The sequence below is a fragment of the Pleurodeles waltl genome, chromosome 2_2 (assembly GCF_031143425.1).
Source record: "Pleurodeles waltl isolate 20211129_DDA chromosome 2_2, aPleWal1.hap1.20221129, whole genome shotgun sequence".
Taxonomy (NCBI): domain Eukaryota; kingdom Metazoa; phylum Chordata; class Amphibia; order Caudata; family Salamandridae; genus Pleurodeles; species Pleurodeles waltl.
The window spans coordinates 263,182,710-263,193,770 of record NC_090439.1 but is presented as its reverse complement, the minus strand read 5'-3'; positions in this window follow the sequence as shown (position 1 = coordinate 263,193,770).

The following is an 11,061-nucleotide window of genomic DNA, read 5'->3' as shown; positions in this document are numbered from 1 at the left end:
TTTTCCTTCACAAATTTGGATGAGTCCACGTTGCGCTTTGGGGCGTTTCCTGTCGCGGGCGCTAGGCCTACCCACACAAGTGAGGTATCATTTTTATCGGGAGACGTGGGGGAACGCTAGGTGGAAGGAAATTTGTGGCTCCTCTCAGATTCCAGAACTTTCTGCCACAGAAATGTTAGGAACATGTGTTTTTTTAGCCAAATTTTGAGGTTTGCAGAGGATTCTGGGTAAGAGAACCTGGTCCGAGCCACACAAGTCAGCCCATCTTGGATTCCCCTAGGTCTCTAGTTTTCAGAAATGCACAGGTTTGGTAGGTTTCCCTAGGTGGCGGATGAGCTACGGGCCGAAATCTACAGGTAGGAACTTTGCAAAAAACACCTCTGTTTTCCTTCACAAATTTGGATGTGTCCACGTTGTGCTTTGGGGCGTTTCCTGTCGCGGGCGCTAGGCCTACCCACCCAAGTGAGGTATCATTTTTATCGGGAGACGTGGGGGAATGCTGGGTGGAAGGAAATTCGTGGCTCCTCTCAGATTCCAGAACTTTCTGCCACAGAAATGTGAGGAACATGTGTTTTGTTAGCCAAATTTTGAGGTTTGCAAAGGATTCTGGGTAACAGAACCTGGTCCGAGCCACACAAGTCACCCCATCTTGGATTCCCCTAGGTCTCTAGTTTTCAGAAATGCACAGGTTGGGTAGGTTTCCCTAGGTGGCGGCTGAGCTACAAGCCAAAATCTACAGGTAGGCACTTTGCAAAAAACACCTCTGTTTTCCTTCACAAATTTGGATGTGTCCACGTTGCGCTTTGGGGCGTTTACTGTCGCGGGCGCTAGGCCTACCCACACAAGTGAGGTATCATTTTTATCGGGAGACATGGGGGAACGCTGGGTGGAAGGAAATTTGTGGCTCCTCTCAGATTCCAGAACTTTCTGCCACAGAAATGTTAGGAACATATGTTTTTTTAGCCAAATTTTGAGGTTTGCAGAGGATTCTGGGTAACAGAACCTGGTCTGAGCCACACAAGTCAGCCCATCTTGGATTCCCCTAGGTCTCTAGTTTTCAGAAATGCACAGGTTTGGTAGGTTTCCCTAGGTGGCGGATGAGCTACAGGCCGAAATCTACAGGTAGGCACTTTACAAAAAACACCTCTGTTTTCCTTAAAAAATTTGGCTGTGTCCACGTTGCGCTTTGGGGAATTTCCTGTCACGGGCGCTAGGCCTACCCACACAAGTGAGGTATCATTTTTATCGGGAGACATGGGGGAATGCTGGGTGGAAGGAAATTCGTGGCTCCTCTCAGATTCCAGAACTTTCTGCCACAGAAATGTGAGGAAAATGTGTTTTTTTAGCAAAATTTTGAGGTTTGCAAAGGATTCTGGGTAACAGAACCTGGCCCGAGCCACACAAGTCACCCCATCTTGGATTCCCCTAGGTCTCTAGTTTTCAGAAATGCACAGGTTTGGTAGGTTTCCCTAGGTGGCGGCTGAGCTACAGGCCAAAATCTACAGGTAGGCACTTTGCAAAAAACACCTCTGTTTTCCTTCAAAAATTTGGCTGTGTCCACGTTGCGCTTTGGGGCATTTCCTGTCACGGGCGCTAGGCCTACCCACACAAGTGAGGTATCATTTTTATCTGGAGATGTGGGGGAATGCTGGGTGGAAGGAAATTCGTGGCTCCTCTCAGATTCCAGAACTTTCTGCCACAGAAATGTGAGGAACATGTGTTTTTTTAGCCAAATTTTGAGGTTTGCAAAGGATTCTGGGTAACAGAACCTGGTCCGAGCCACACAAGTCACCCCATCTTGGATTCCCCTAGGTCTCTAGTTTTCCGAAATGCACAGGTTTGGTAGGTTTCCCTAGGTGGCGGCTGAGCTACAGGCCAAAATCTACAGGTAGGCACTTTGCAAAAAACACCTCTGTTTTCCTTCACAAATTTGGATGTGTCCACGTTGCGCTTTGGGGCGTTTTCTGTCGCGGGCGCTAGGCCTACCCACACAAGTGAGATATCATTTTTATCGGGAAACGTGGGGGAACGCTGGGTGGAAGGAAATTTGTGGCTCCTCTCAGATTCCAGAACTTTCTGCCACAGAAATGTGAGGAACATGTGTTTTTTTAGCCAAATTTTGAGGTTTGCAAAGGATTCTGGGTAACAGAACCTGGTCCGAGCCACACAAGTCACCCCATCTTGGATTCCCCTAGGTCTCTAGTTTTCAGAAATGCACAGGTTTGGTAGGTTTCCCTAGGTGGCGGCTGAGCTACAAGCCAAAATCTACAGGTAGGCACTTTGCAAAAAACACCTCTGTTTTCCTTCACAAATTTGGCTGTGTCCACGTTGCGCTTTGGGGCGTTTCCTGTCGCGGGCGCTAGGCCTACCCACACAAGTGAGGTATTATTTTTATCAGGAGACGTGGGGAAACGCTGGGTGGAAGGAAATTTGTGGCTCCTCTCAGATTCCAGAACTTTCTGCCACAGAAATGTGAGGAACATGTGTTTTTTTAGCCAAATTTTGAGGTTTGCAAAGGATTCTGGGTAACAGAACCTGGTCCGAGCCACACATGTCACCCCATCTTGGATTGCCCTAGGTCTCTAGTTTTCAGAAATGCACAGGTTTGGTAGGTTTCCATAGGTGGCGGCTGAGCTACAAGCCAAAATCTACAGGTAGGCACTTTGCAAAAAACACCTCTGTTTTCCTTCACAAATTTGGATGTGTCCACGTTGCGCTTTGGGGCGTTTCCTGTCGCGGGCGCTAGGCCTACCCACACAAGTGAGGTATCATTTTTATCGGGAGACGTGGGGGAACGCTGGGTGGAAGGAAATTTGTGGCTCCTCTCAGATTCCAGAACTTTCTGCCACAGAAATGTGAGGAACATGTGTTTTTTTAGCCAAATTTTGAGGTTTGCAATGGATTCTGGGTAACAGAACCTGGTCCGAGCCACACAAGTCACCCCATCTTGGATTCCCCTAGGTCTCTAGTTTTCAGAAATGCACAGGTTTGGTAGGTTTCCCTAGGTGGCGGCTGAGCTACAGGCCAAAATCTACAGGTAGGCACTTTGCAAAAAACACCTCTGTTTTCCTTCAAAAATTTGGCTGTGTCTACGTTGCGCTTTGGGGCATTTCCTGTTGCGGGCGCTAGGCCTACCCACACAAGTGAGGTATCATTTTTATCGGGAGACGTGGGGGAACGCTGGGTGGAAGGAAATTCGTGGCTCCTCTCAGATTCCAGAACTTTCTGCCACAGAAATGTGAGGAACATGTGTTTTTTTAGCCAAATTTTGAGTTTTGCAAAGGATTCTGGGTTTCAGAACCTGGTCCGAGCCACACAAGTCACCCCATCTTGGATTCCCCTAGGTCTCTAGTTTTCAGAAATGCACAGGTTTGGTAGGTTTCCCTAGGTGGCGGCTGAGCTACAAGCCAAAATCTACAGGTAGGCACTTTGCAAAAAACACCTCTGTTTTCCTTCACAAATTTGGATGTGTCCACGTTGCGCTTTGGGGCGTTTTCTGTCGCGGGCGCTAGGCCTACCCACACAAGTGAGATATCATTTTTATCGGGAAACGTGGGGGAACGCTGGGTGGAAGGAAATTTGTGGCTCCTCTCAGATTCCAGAACTTTCTGCCACAGAAATGTGAGGAACATGTGTTTTTTTAGCCAAATTTTGAGGTTTGCAAAGGATTCTGGGTAACAGAACCTGGTCCGAGCCACACAAGTCACCCCATCTTGGATTCCCCTAGGTCTCTAGTTTTCAGAAATGCACAGGTTTGGTAGGTTTCCCTAGGTGGCGGGTGAGCTACAGGCCAAAATCTACAGGTAGGCACTTTGCAAAAAACACCTCTGTTTTCCTTCACAAATTTGGCTGTGTCCACGTTGCGCTTTGGGGCGTTTCCTGTCGCGGGCGCTAGGCCTACCCACACAAGTGAGGTATCATTTTTATCGGGAGACGGGGGGGGAACGCTGGGTGGAAGGAAATTCGTGGCTCCTCTCAGATTCCAGAACTTTCTGCCACAGAAATGTGAGGAACATGTGTTTTTTTAGCCAAATTTTGAGTTTTGCAAAGGATTCTGGGTAACAGAACCTGGTCCGAGCCACACAAGTCACCCCATCTTGGATTCCCCTAGGTCTCTAGTTTTCAGAAATGCACAGGTTTGGTAGGTTTCCCTAGATGGCGGCTGAGCTACAATCCAAAATCTACAGGTAGGCACTTTGCAAAAAACACCTCTGTTTTCCTTCACAAATTTGGATGTGTCCACGTTGCGCTTTGAGGCGTTTCCTGTCGCGGGCGCTAGGCCTACCCACACAAGTGAGGTATCATTTTTATCGGGAGACGTGGGGGAACGCTGGGTGGAAGGAAATTCGTGGCTCCTCTCAGATTCCAGAACTTTCTGCCACAGAAATGTGAGGAACATGTGTTTTTTTAGCCAAATTTTGAGGTTTGCAAAGGATTCTGGGTAACAGAACCTGGTCCGAGCCACACAAGTCACCGCATCTTGGATTCCCCTAGGTCTCTAGTTTTCAGAAATGCACAGGTTTGGTAGGTTTCCATAGGTGGCGGCTGAGCTACAAGCCAAAATCTACAGGTAGGCACTTTGCAAAAAACACCTCTGTTTTCCTTCACAAATTTGGATGTGTCCACGTTGCGCTTTGGGGCGTTTCCTGTCGCGGGCGCTAGGCCTACCCACACAAGTGAGGTATCATTTTTATCGGGAGACGTGGGGGAACGCTGGGTGGAAGGAAATTTGTGGCTCCTCTCAGATTCCAGAACTTTCTGCCACAGAAATGTGAGGAACATGTGTTTTTTTAGCCAAATTTTGAGGTTTGCAATGGATTCTGGGTAACAGAACCTGGTCCGAGCCACACAAGTCACCCCATCTTGGATTCCCCTAGGTCTCTAGTTTTCAGAAATGCACAGGTTTGGTAGGTTCCCCTAGGTGGCGGCTGAGCTACAGGCCAAAATCTACAGGTAGGCACTTTGCAAAAAACACCTCTGTTTTCCTTCAAAAATTTGGCTGTGTCTACGTTGCGCTTTGGGGCATTTCCTGTTGCGGGCGCTAGGCCTACCCACACAAGTGAGGTATCATTTTTATCGGGAGACGTGGGGGAACGCTGGGTGGAAGGAAATTCGTGGCTCCTCTCAGATTCCAGAACTTTCTGCCACAGAAATGTGAGGAACATGTGTTTTTTTAGCCAAATTTTGAGATTTGCAAAGGATTCTGGGTATCAGAACCTGGTCCGAGCCACACAAGTCACCCCATCTTGGATTCCCCTAGGTCTCTAGTTTTCAGAAATGCACAGGTTTGGTAGGTTTCCCTAGGTGGCGGCTGAGCTACAAGCCAAAATCTACAGGTAGGCACTTTGCAAAAAACACCTCTGTTTTCCTTCACAAATTTGGATGTGTCCACGTTGCGCTTTGGGGCGTTTTCTGTCGCGGGCGCTAGGCCTACCCACACAAGTGAGATATCATTTTTATCGGGAAACGTGGGGGAACGCTGGGTGGAAGGAAATTTGTGGCTCCTCTCAGATTCCAGAACTTTCTGCCACAGAAATGTGAGGAACATCTGTTTTTTTAGCCAAATTTTGAGGTTTGCAAAGGATTCTGGGTAACAGAACCTGGTCCGAGCCACACAAGTCACCCCATCTTGGATTCCCCTAGGTCTCTAGTTTTCAGAAATGCACAGGTTTGGTAGGTTTCCCTAGGTGGCGGCTGAGCTACAAGCCAAAATCTACAGGTAGGCACTTTGCAAAAAACACCTCTGTTTTCCTTCACAAATTTGGCTGTGTCCACGTTGCGCTTTGGGGCGTTTCCTGTCGCGGGCGCTAGGCCTACCCACACAAGTGAGGTATCATTTTTATCGGGAGACGGGGGGGAACGCTGGGTGGAAGGAAATTCGTGGCTCCTCTCAGATTCCAGAACTTTCTGCCACAGAAATGTGAGGAACATGTGTTTTTTTAGCCAAATTTTGAGTTTTGCAAAGGATTCTGGGTAACAGAACCTGGTCCGAGCCACACAAGTCACCCCATCTTGGATTCCCCTAGGTCTCTAGTTTTCAGAAATGCACAGGTTTGGTAGGTTTCCCTAGGTGGCGGCTGAGCTACAATCCAAAATCTACAGGTAGGCACTTTGCAAAAAACACCTCTGTTTTCCTTCACAAATTTGGATGTGTCCACGTTGCGCTTTGGGGCGTTTCCTGTCGCGGGCGCTAGGCCTACCCACACAAGTGAGGTATCATTTTTATCGGGAGACGTGGGGGAACGCTGGGTGGAAGGAAATTCGTGGCTCCTCTCAGATTCCAGAACTTTCTGCCACAGAAATGTGAGGAACATGTGTTTTTTTAGCCAAATTTTGAGGTTTGCAAAGGATTCTGGGTAACAGAACCTGGTCCGAGCCACACAAGTCACCGCATCTTGGATTCCCCTAGGTCTCTAGTTTTCAGAAATGCACAGGTTTGGTAGGTTTCCATAGGTGGCGGCTGAGCTACAAGCCAAAATCTACAGGTAGGCACTTTGCAAAAAACACCTCTGTTTTCCTTCACAAATTTGGATGTGTCCACGTTGCGCTTTGGGGCGTTTCCTGTCGCGGGCGCTAGGCCTACCCACACAAGTGAGGTATCATTTTTATCGGGAGACGTGGGGGAACGCTGGGTGGAAGGAAATTTGTGGCTCCTCTCAGATTCCAGAACTTTCTGCCACAGAAATGTGAGGAACATGTGTTTTTTTAGCCAAATTTTGAGGTTTGCAATGGATTCTGGGTAACAGAACCTGGTCCGAGCCACACAAGTCACCCCATCTTGGATTCCCCTAGGTCTCTAGTTTTCAGAAATGCACAGGTTTGGTAGGTTTCCCTAGGTGGCGGCTGAGCTACAGGCCAAAATCTACAGGTAGGCACTTTGCAAAAAACACCTCTGTTTTCCTTCAAAAATTTGGCTGTGTCTACGTTGCGCTTTGGGGCATTTCCTGTTGCGGGCGCTAGGCCTACCCACACAAGTGAGGTATCATTTTTATCGGGAGACGTGGGGGAACGCTGGGTGGAAGGAAATTCGTGGCTCCTCTCAGAATCCAGAACTTTCTGCCACAGAAATGTGAGGAACATGTGTTTTTTTAGCCAAATTTTGAGTTTTGCAAAGGATTCTGGGTATCAGAACCTGGTCCGAGCCACACAAGTCACCCCATCTTGGATTCCCCTAGGTCTCTAGTTTTCAGAAATGCACAGGTTTGGTAGGTTTCCCTAGGTGGCGGCTGAGCTACAAGCCAAAATCTACAGGTAGGCACTTTGCAAAAAACACCTCTGTTTTCCTTCACAAATTTGGATGTGTCCACGTTGCGCTTTGGGGCGTTTTCTGTCGCGGGCGCTAGGCCTACCCACACAAGTGAGATATCATTTTTATCGGGAAACGTGGGGGAACGCTGGGTGGAAGGAAATTTGTGGCTCCTCTCAGATTCCAGAACTTTCTGCCACAGAAATGTGAGGAACATGTGTTTTTTTAGCCAAATTTTGAGGTTTGCAAAGGATTCTGGGTAACAGAACCTGGTCCGAGCCACACAAGTCACCCCATCTTGGATTCCCCTAGGTCTCTAGTTTTCAGAAATGCACAGGTTTGGTAGGTTTCCCTAGGTGGCGGCTGAGCTACAAGCCAAAATCTACAGGTAGGCACTTTGCAAAAAACACCTCTGTTTTCCTTCACAAATTTGGCTGTGTCCACGTTGCGCTTTGGGGCGTTTCCTGTCGCGGGCGCTAGGCCTACCCACACAAGTGAGGTATCATTTTTATCGGGAGACGTGGGGGAACGCTGGGTGGAAGGAAATTCGTGGCTCCTCTCAGATTCCAGAACTTTCTGCCACAGAAATGTGAGGAACATGTGTTTTTTTAGCCAAATTTTGAGATTTGCAAAGGATTCTGGGTATCAGAACCTGGTCCGAGCCACACAAGTCACCCCATCTTGGATTCCCCTAGGTCTCTAGTTTTCAGAAATGCACAGGTTTGGTAGGTTTCCCTAGGTGGCGGCTGAGCTACAAGCCAAAATCTACAGGTAGGCACTTTGCAAAAAACACCTCTGTTTTCCTTCACAAATTTGGATGTGTCCACGTTGCGCTTTGGGGCGTTTTCTGTCGCGGGCGCTAGGCCTACCCACACAAGTGAGATATCATTTTTATCGGGAAACGTGGGGGAACGCTGGGTGGAAGGAAATTTGTGGCTCCTCTCAGATTCCAGAACTTTCTGCCACAGAAATGTGAGGAACATCTGTTTTTTTAGCCAAATTTTGAGGTTTGCAAAGGATTCTGGGTAACAGAACCTGGTCCGAGCCACACAAGTCACCCCATCTTGGATTCCCCTAGGTCTCTAGTTTTCAGAAATGCACAGGTTTGGTAGGTTTCCCTAGGTGGCGGCTGAGCTACAAGCCAAAATCTACAGGTAGGCACTTTGCAAAAAACACCTCTGTTTTCCTTCACAAATTTGGCTGTGTCCACGTTGCGCTTTGGGGCGTTTCCTGTCGCGGGCGCTAGGCCTACCCACACAAGTGAGGTATCATTTTTATCGGGAGACGGGGGGGAACGCTGGGTGGAAGGAAATTCGTGGCTCCTCTCAGATTCCAGAACTTTCTGCCACAGAAATGTGAGGAACATGTGTTTTTTTAGCCAAATTTTGAGTTTTGCAAAGGATTCTGGGTAACAGAACCTGGTCCGAGCCACACAAGTCACCCCATCTTGGATTCCCCTAGGTCTCTAGTTTTCAGAAATGCACAGGTTTGGTAGGTTTCCCTAGGTGGCGGCTGAGCTACAATCCAAAATCTACAGGTAGGCACTTTGCAAAAAACACCTCTGTTTTCCTTCACAAATTTGGATGTGTCCACGTTGCGCTTTGGGGCGTTTCCTGTCGCGGGCGCTAGGCCTACCCACACAAGTGAGGTATCATTTTTATCGGGAGACGTGGGGGAACGCTGGGTGGAAGGAAATTCGTGGCTCCTCTCAGATTCCAGAACTTTCTGCCACAGAAATGTGAGGAACATGTGTTTTTTTAGCCAAATTTTGAGGTTTGCAAAGGATTCTGGGTAACAGAACCTGGTCCGAGCCACACAAGTCACCGCATCTTGGATTCCCCTAGGTCTCTAGTTTTCAGAAATGCACAGGTTTGGTAGGTTTCCATAGGTGGCGGCTGAGCTACAAGCCAAAATCTACAGGTAGGCACTTTGCAAAAAACACCTCTGTTTTCCTTCACAAATTTGGATGTGTCCACGTTGCGCTTTGGGGCGTTTCCTGTCGCGGGCGCTAGGCCTACCCACACAAGTGAGGTATCATTTTTATCGGGAGACGTGGGGGAACGCTGGGTGGAAGGAAATTTGTGGCTCCTCTCAGATTCCAGAACTTTCTGCCACAGAAATGTGAGGAACATGTGTTTTTTTAGCCAAATTTTGAGGTTTGCAATGGATTCTGGGTAACAGAACCTGGTCCGAGCCACACAAGTCACCCCATCTTGGATTCCCCTAGGTCTCTAGTTTTCAGAAATGCACAGGTTTGGTAGGTTTCCCTAGGTGGCGGCTGAGCTACAGGCCAAAATCTACAGGTAGGCACTTTGCAAAAAACACCTCTGTTTTCCTTCAAAAATTTGGCTGTGTCTACGTTGCGCTTTGGGGCATTTCCTGTTGCGGGCGCTAGGCCTACCCACACAAGTGAGGTATCATTTTTATCGGGAGACGTGGGGGAACGCTGGGTGGAAGGAAATTCGTGGCTCCTCTCAGAATCCAGAACTTTCTGCCACAGAAATGTGAGGAACATGTGTTTTTTTAGCCAAATTTTGAGTTTTGCAAAGGATTCTGGGTATCAGAACCTGGTCCGAGCCACACAAGTCACCCCATCTTGGATTCCCCTAGGTCTCTAGTTTTCAGAAATGCACAGGTTTGGTAGGTTTCCCTAGGTGGCGGCTGAGCTACAAGCCAAAATCTACAGGTAGGCACTTTGCAAAAAACACCTCTGTTTTCCTTCACAAATTTGGATGTGTCCACGTTGCGCTTTGGGGCGTTTTCTGTCGCGGGCGCTAGGCCTACCCACACAAGTGAGATATCATTTTTATCGGGAAACGTGGGGGAACGCTGGGTGGAAGGAAATTTGTGGCTCCTCTCAGATTCCAGAACTTTCTGCCACAGAAATGTGAGGAACATGTGTTTTTTTAGCCAAATTTTGAGGTTTGCAAAGGATTCTGGGTAACAGAACCTGGTCCGAGCCACACAAGTCACCCCATCTTGGATTCCCCTAGGTCTCTAGTTTTCAGAAATGCACAGGTTTGGTAGGTTTCCCTAGGTGGCGGCTGAGCTACAAGCCAAAATCTACAGGTAGGCACTTTGCAAAAAACACCTCTGTTTTCCTTCACAAATTTGGCTGTGTCCACGTTGCGCTTTGGGGCGTTTCCTGTCGCGGGCGCTAGGCCTACCCACACAAGTGAGGTATCATTTTTATCGGGAGACGTGGGGGAACGCTGGGTGGAAGGAAATTCGTGGCTCCTCTCAGATTCCAGAACTTTCTGCCACAGAAATGTGAGGAACATGTGTTTTTTTAGCCAAATTTTGAGTTTTGCAAAGGATTCTGGGTAACAGAACCTGGTCCGAGCCACACAAGTCACCCCATCTTGGATTCCCCTAGGTCTCTAGTTTTCAGAAATGCACAGGTTTGGTAGGTTTCCCTAGGTGGCGGCTGAGCTACAATCCAAAATCTACAGGTAGGCACTTTGCAAAAAACACCTCTGTTTTCCTTCACAAATTTGGATGTGTCCACGTTGCGCTTTGGGGCGTTTCCTGTCGCGGGCGCTAGGCCTACCCACACAAGTGAGGTATCATTTTTATCGGGAGACGTGGGGGAACGCTGGGTGGAAGGAAATTCGTGGCTCCTCTCAGATTCCAGAACTTTCTGCCACAGAAATGTGAGGAACATGTGTTTTTTTAGCCAAATTTTGAGGTTTGCAAAGGATTCTGGGTAACAGAACCTGGTCCGAGCCACACAAGTCACCCCATCTTGGATTCCCCTAGGTCTCTAGTTTTCAGAAATGCACAGGTTTGGTAGGTTTCCCTAGGTGGCGGCTGAG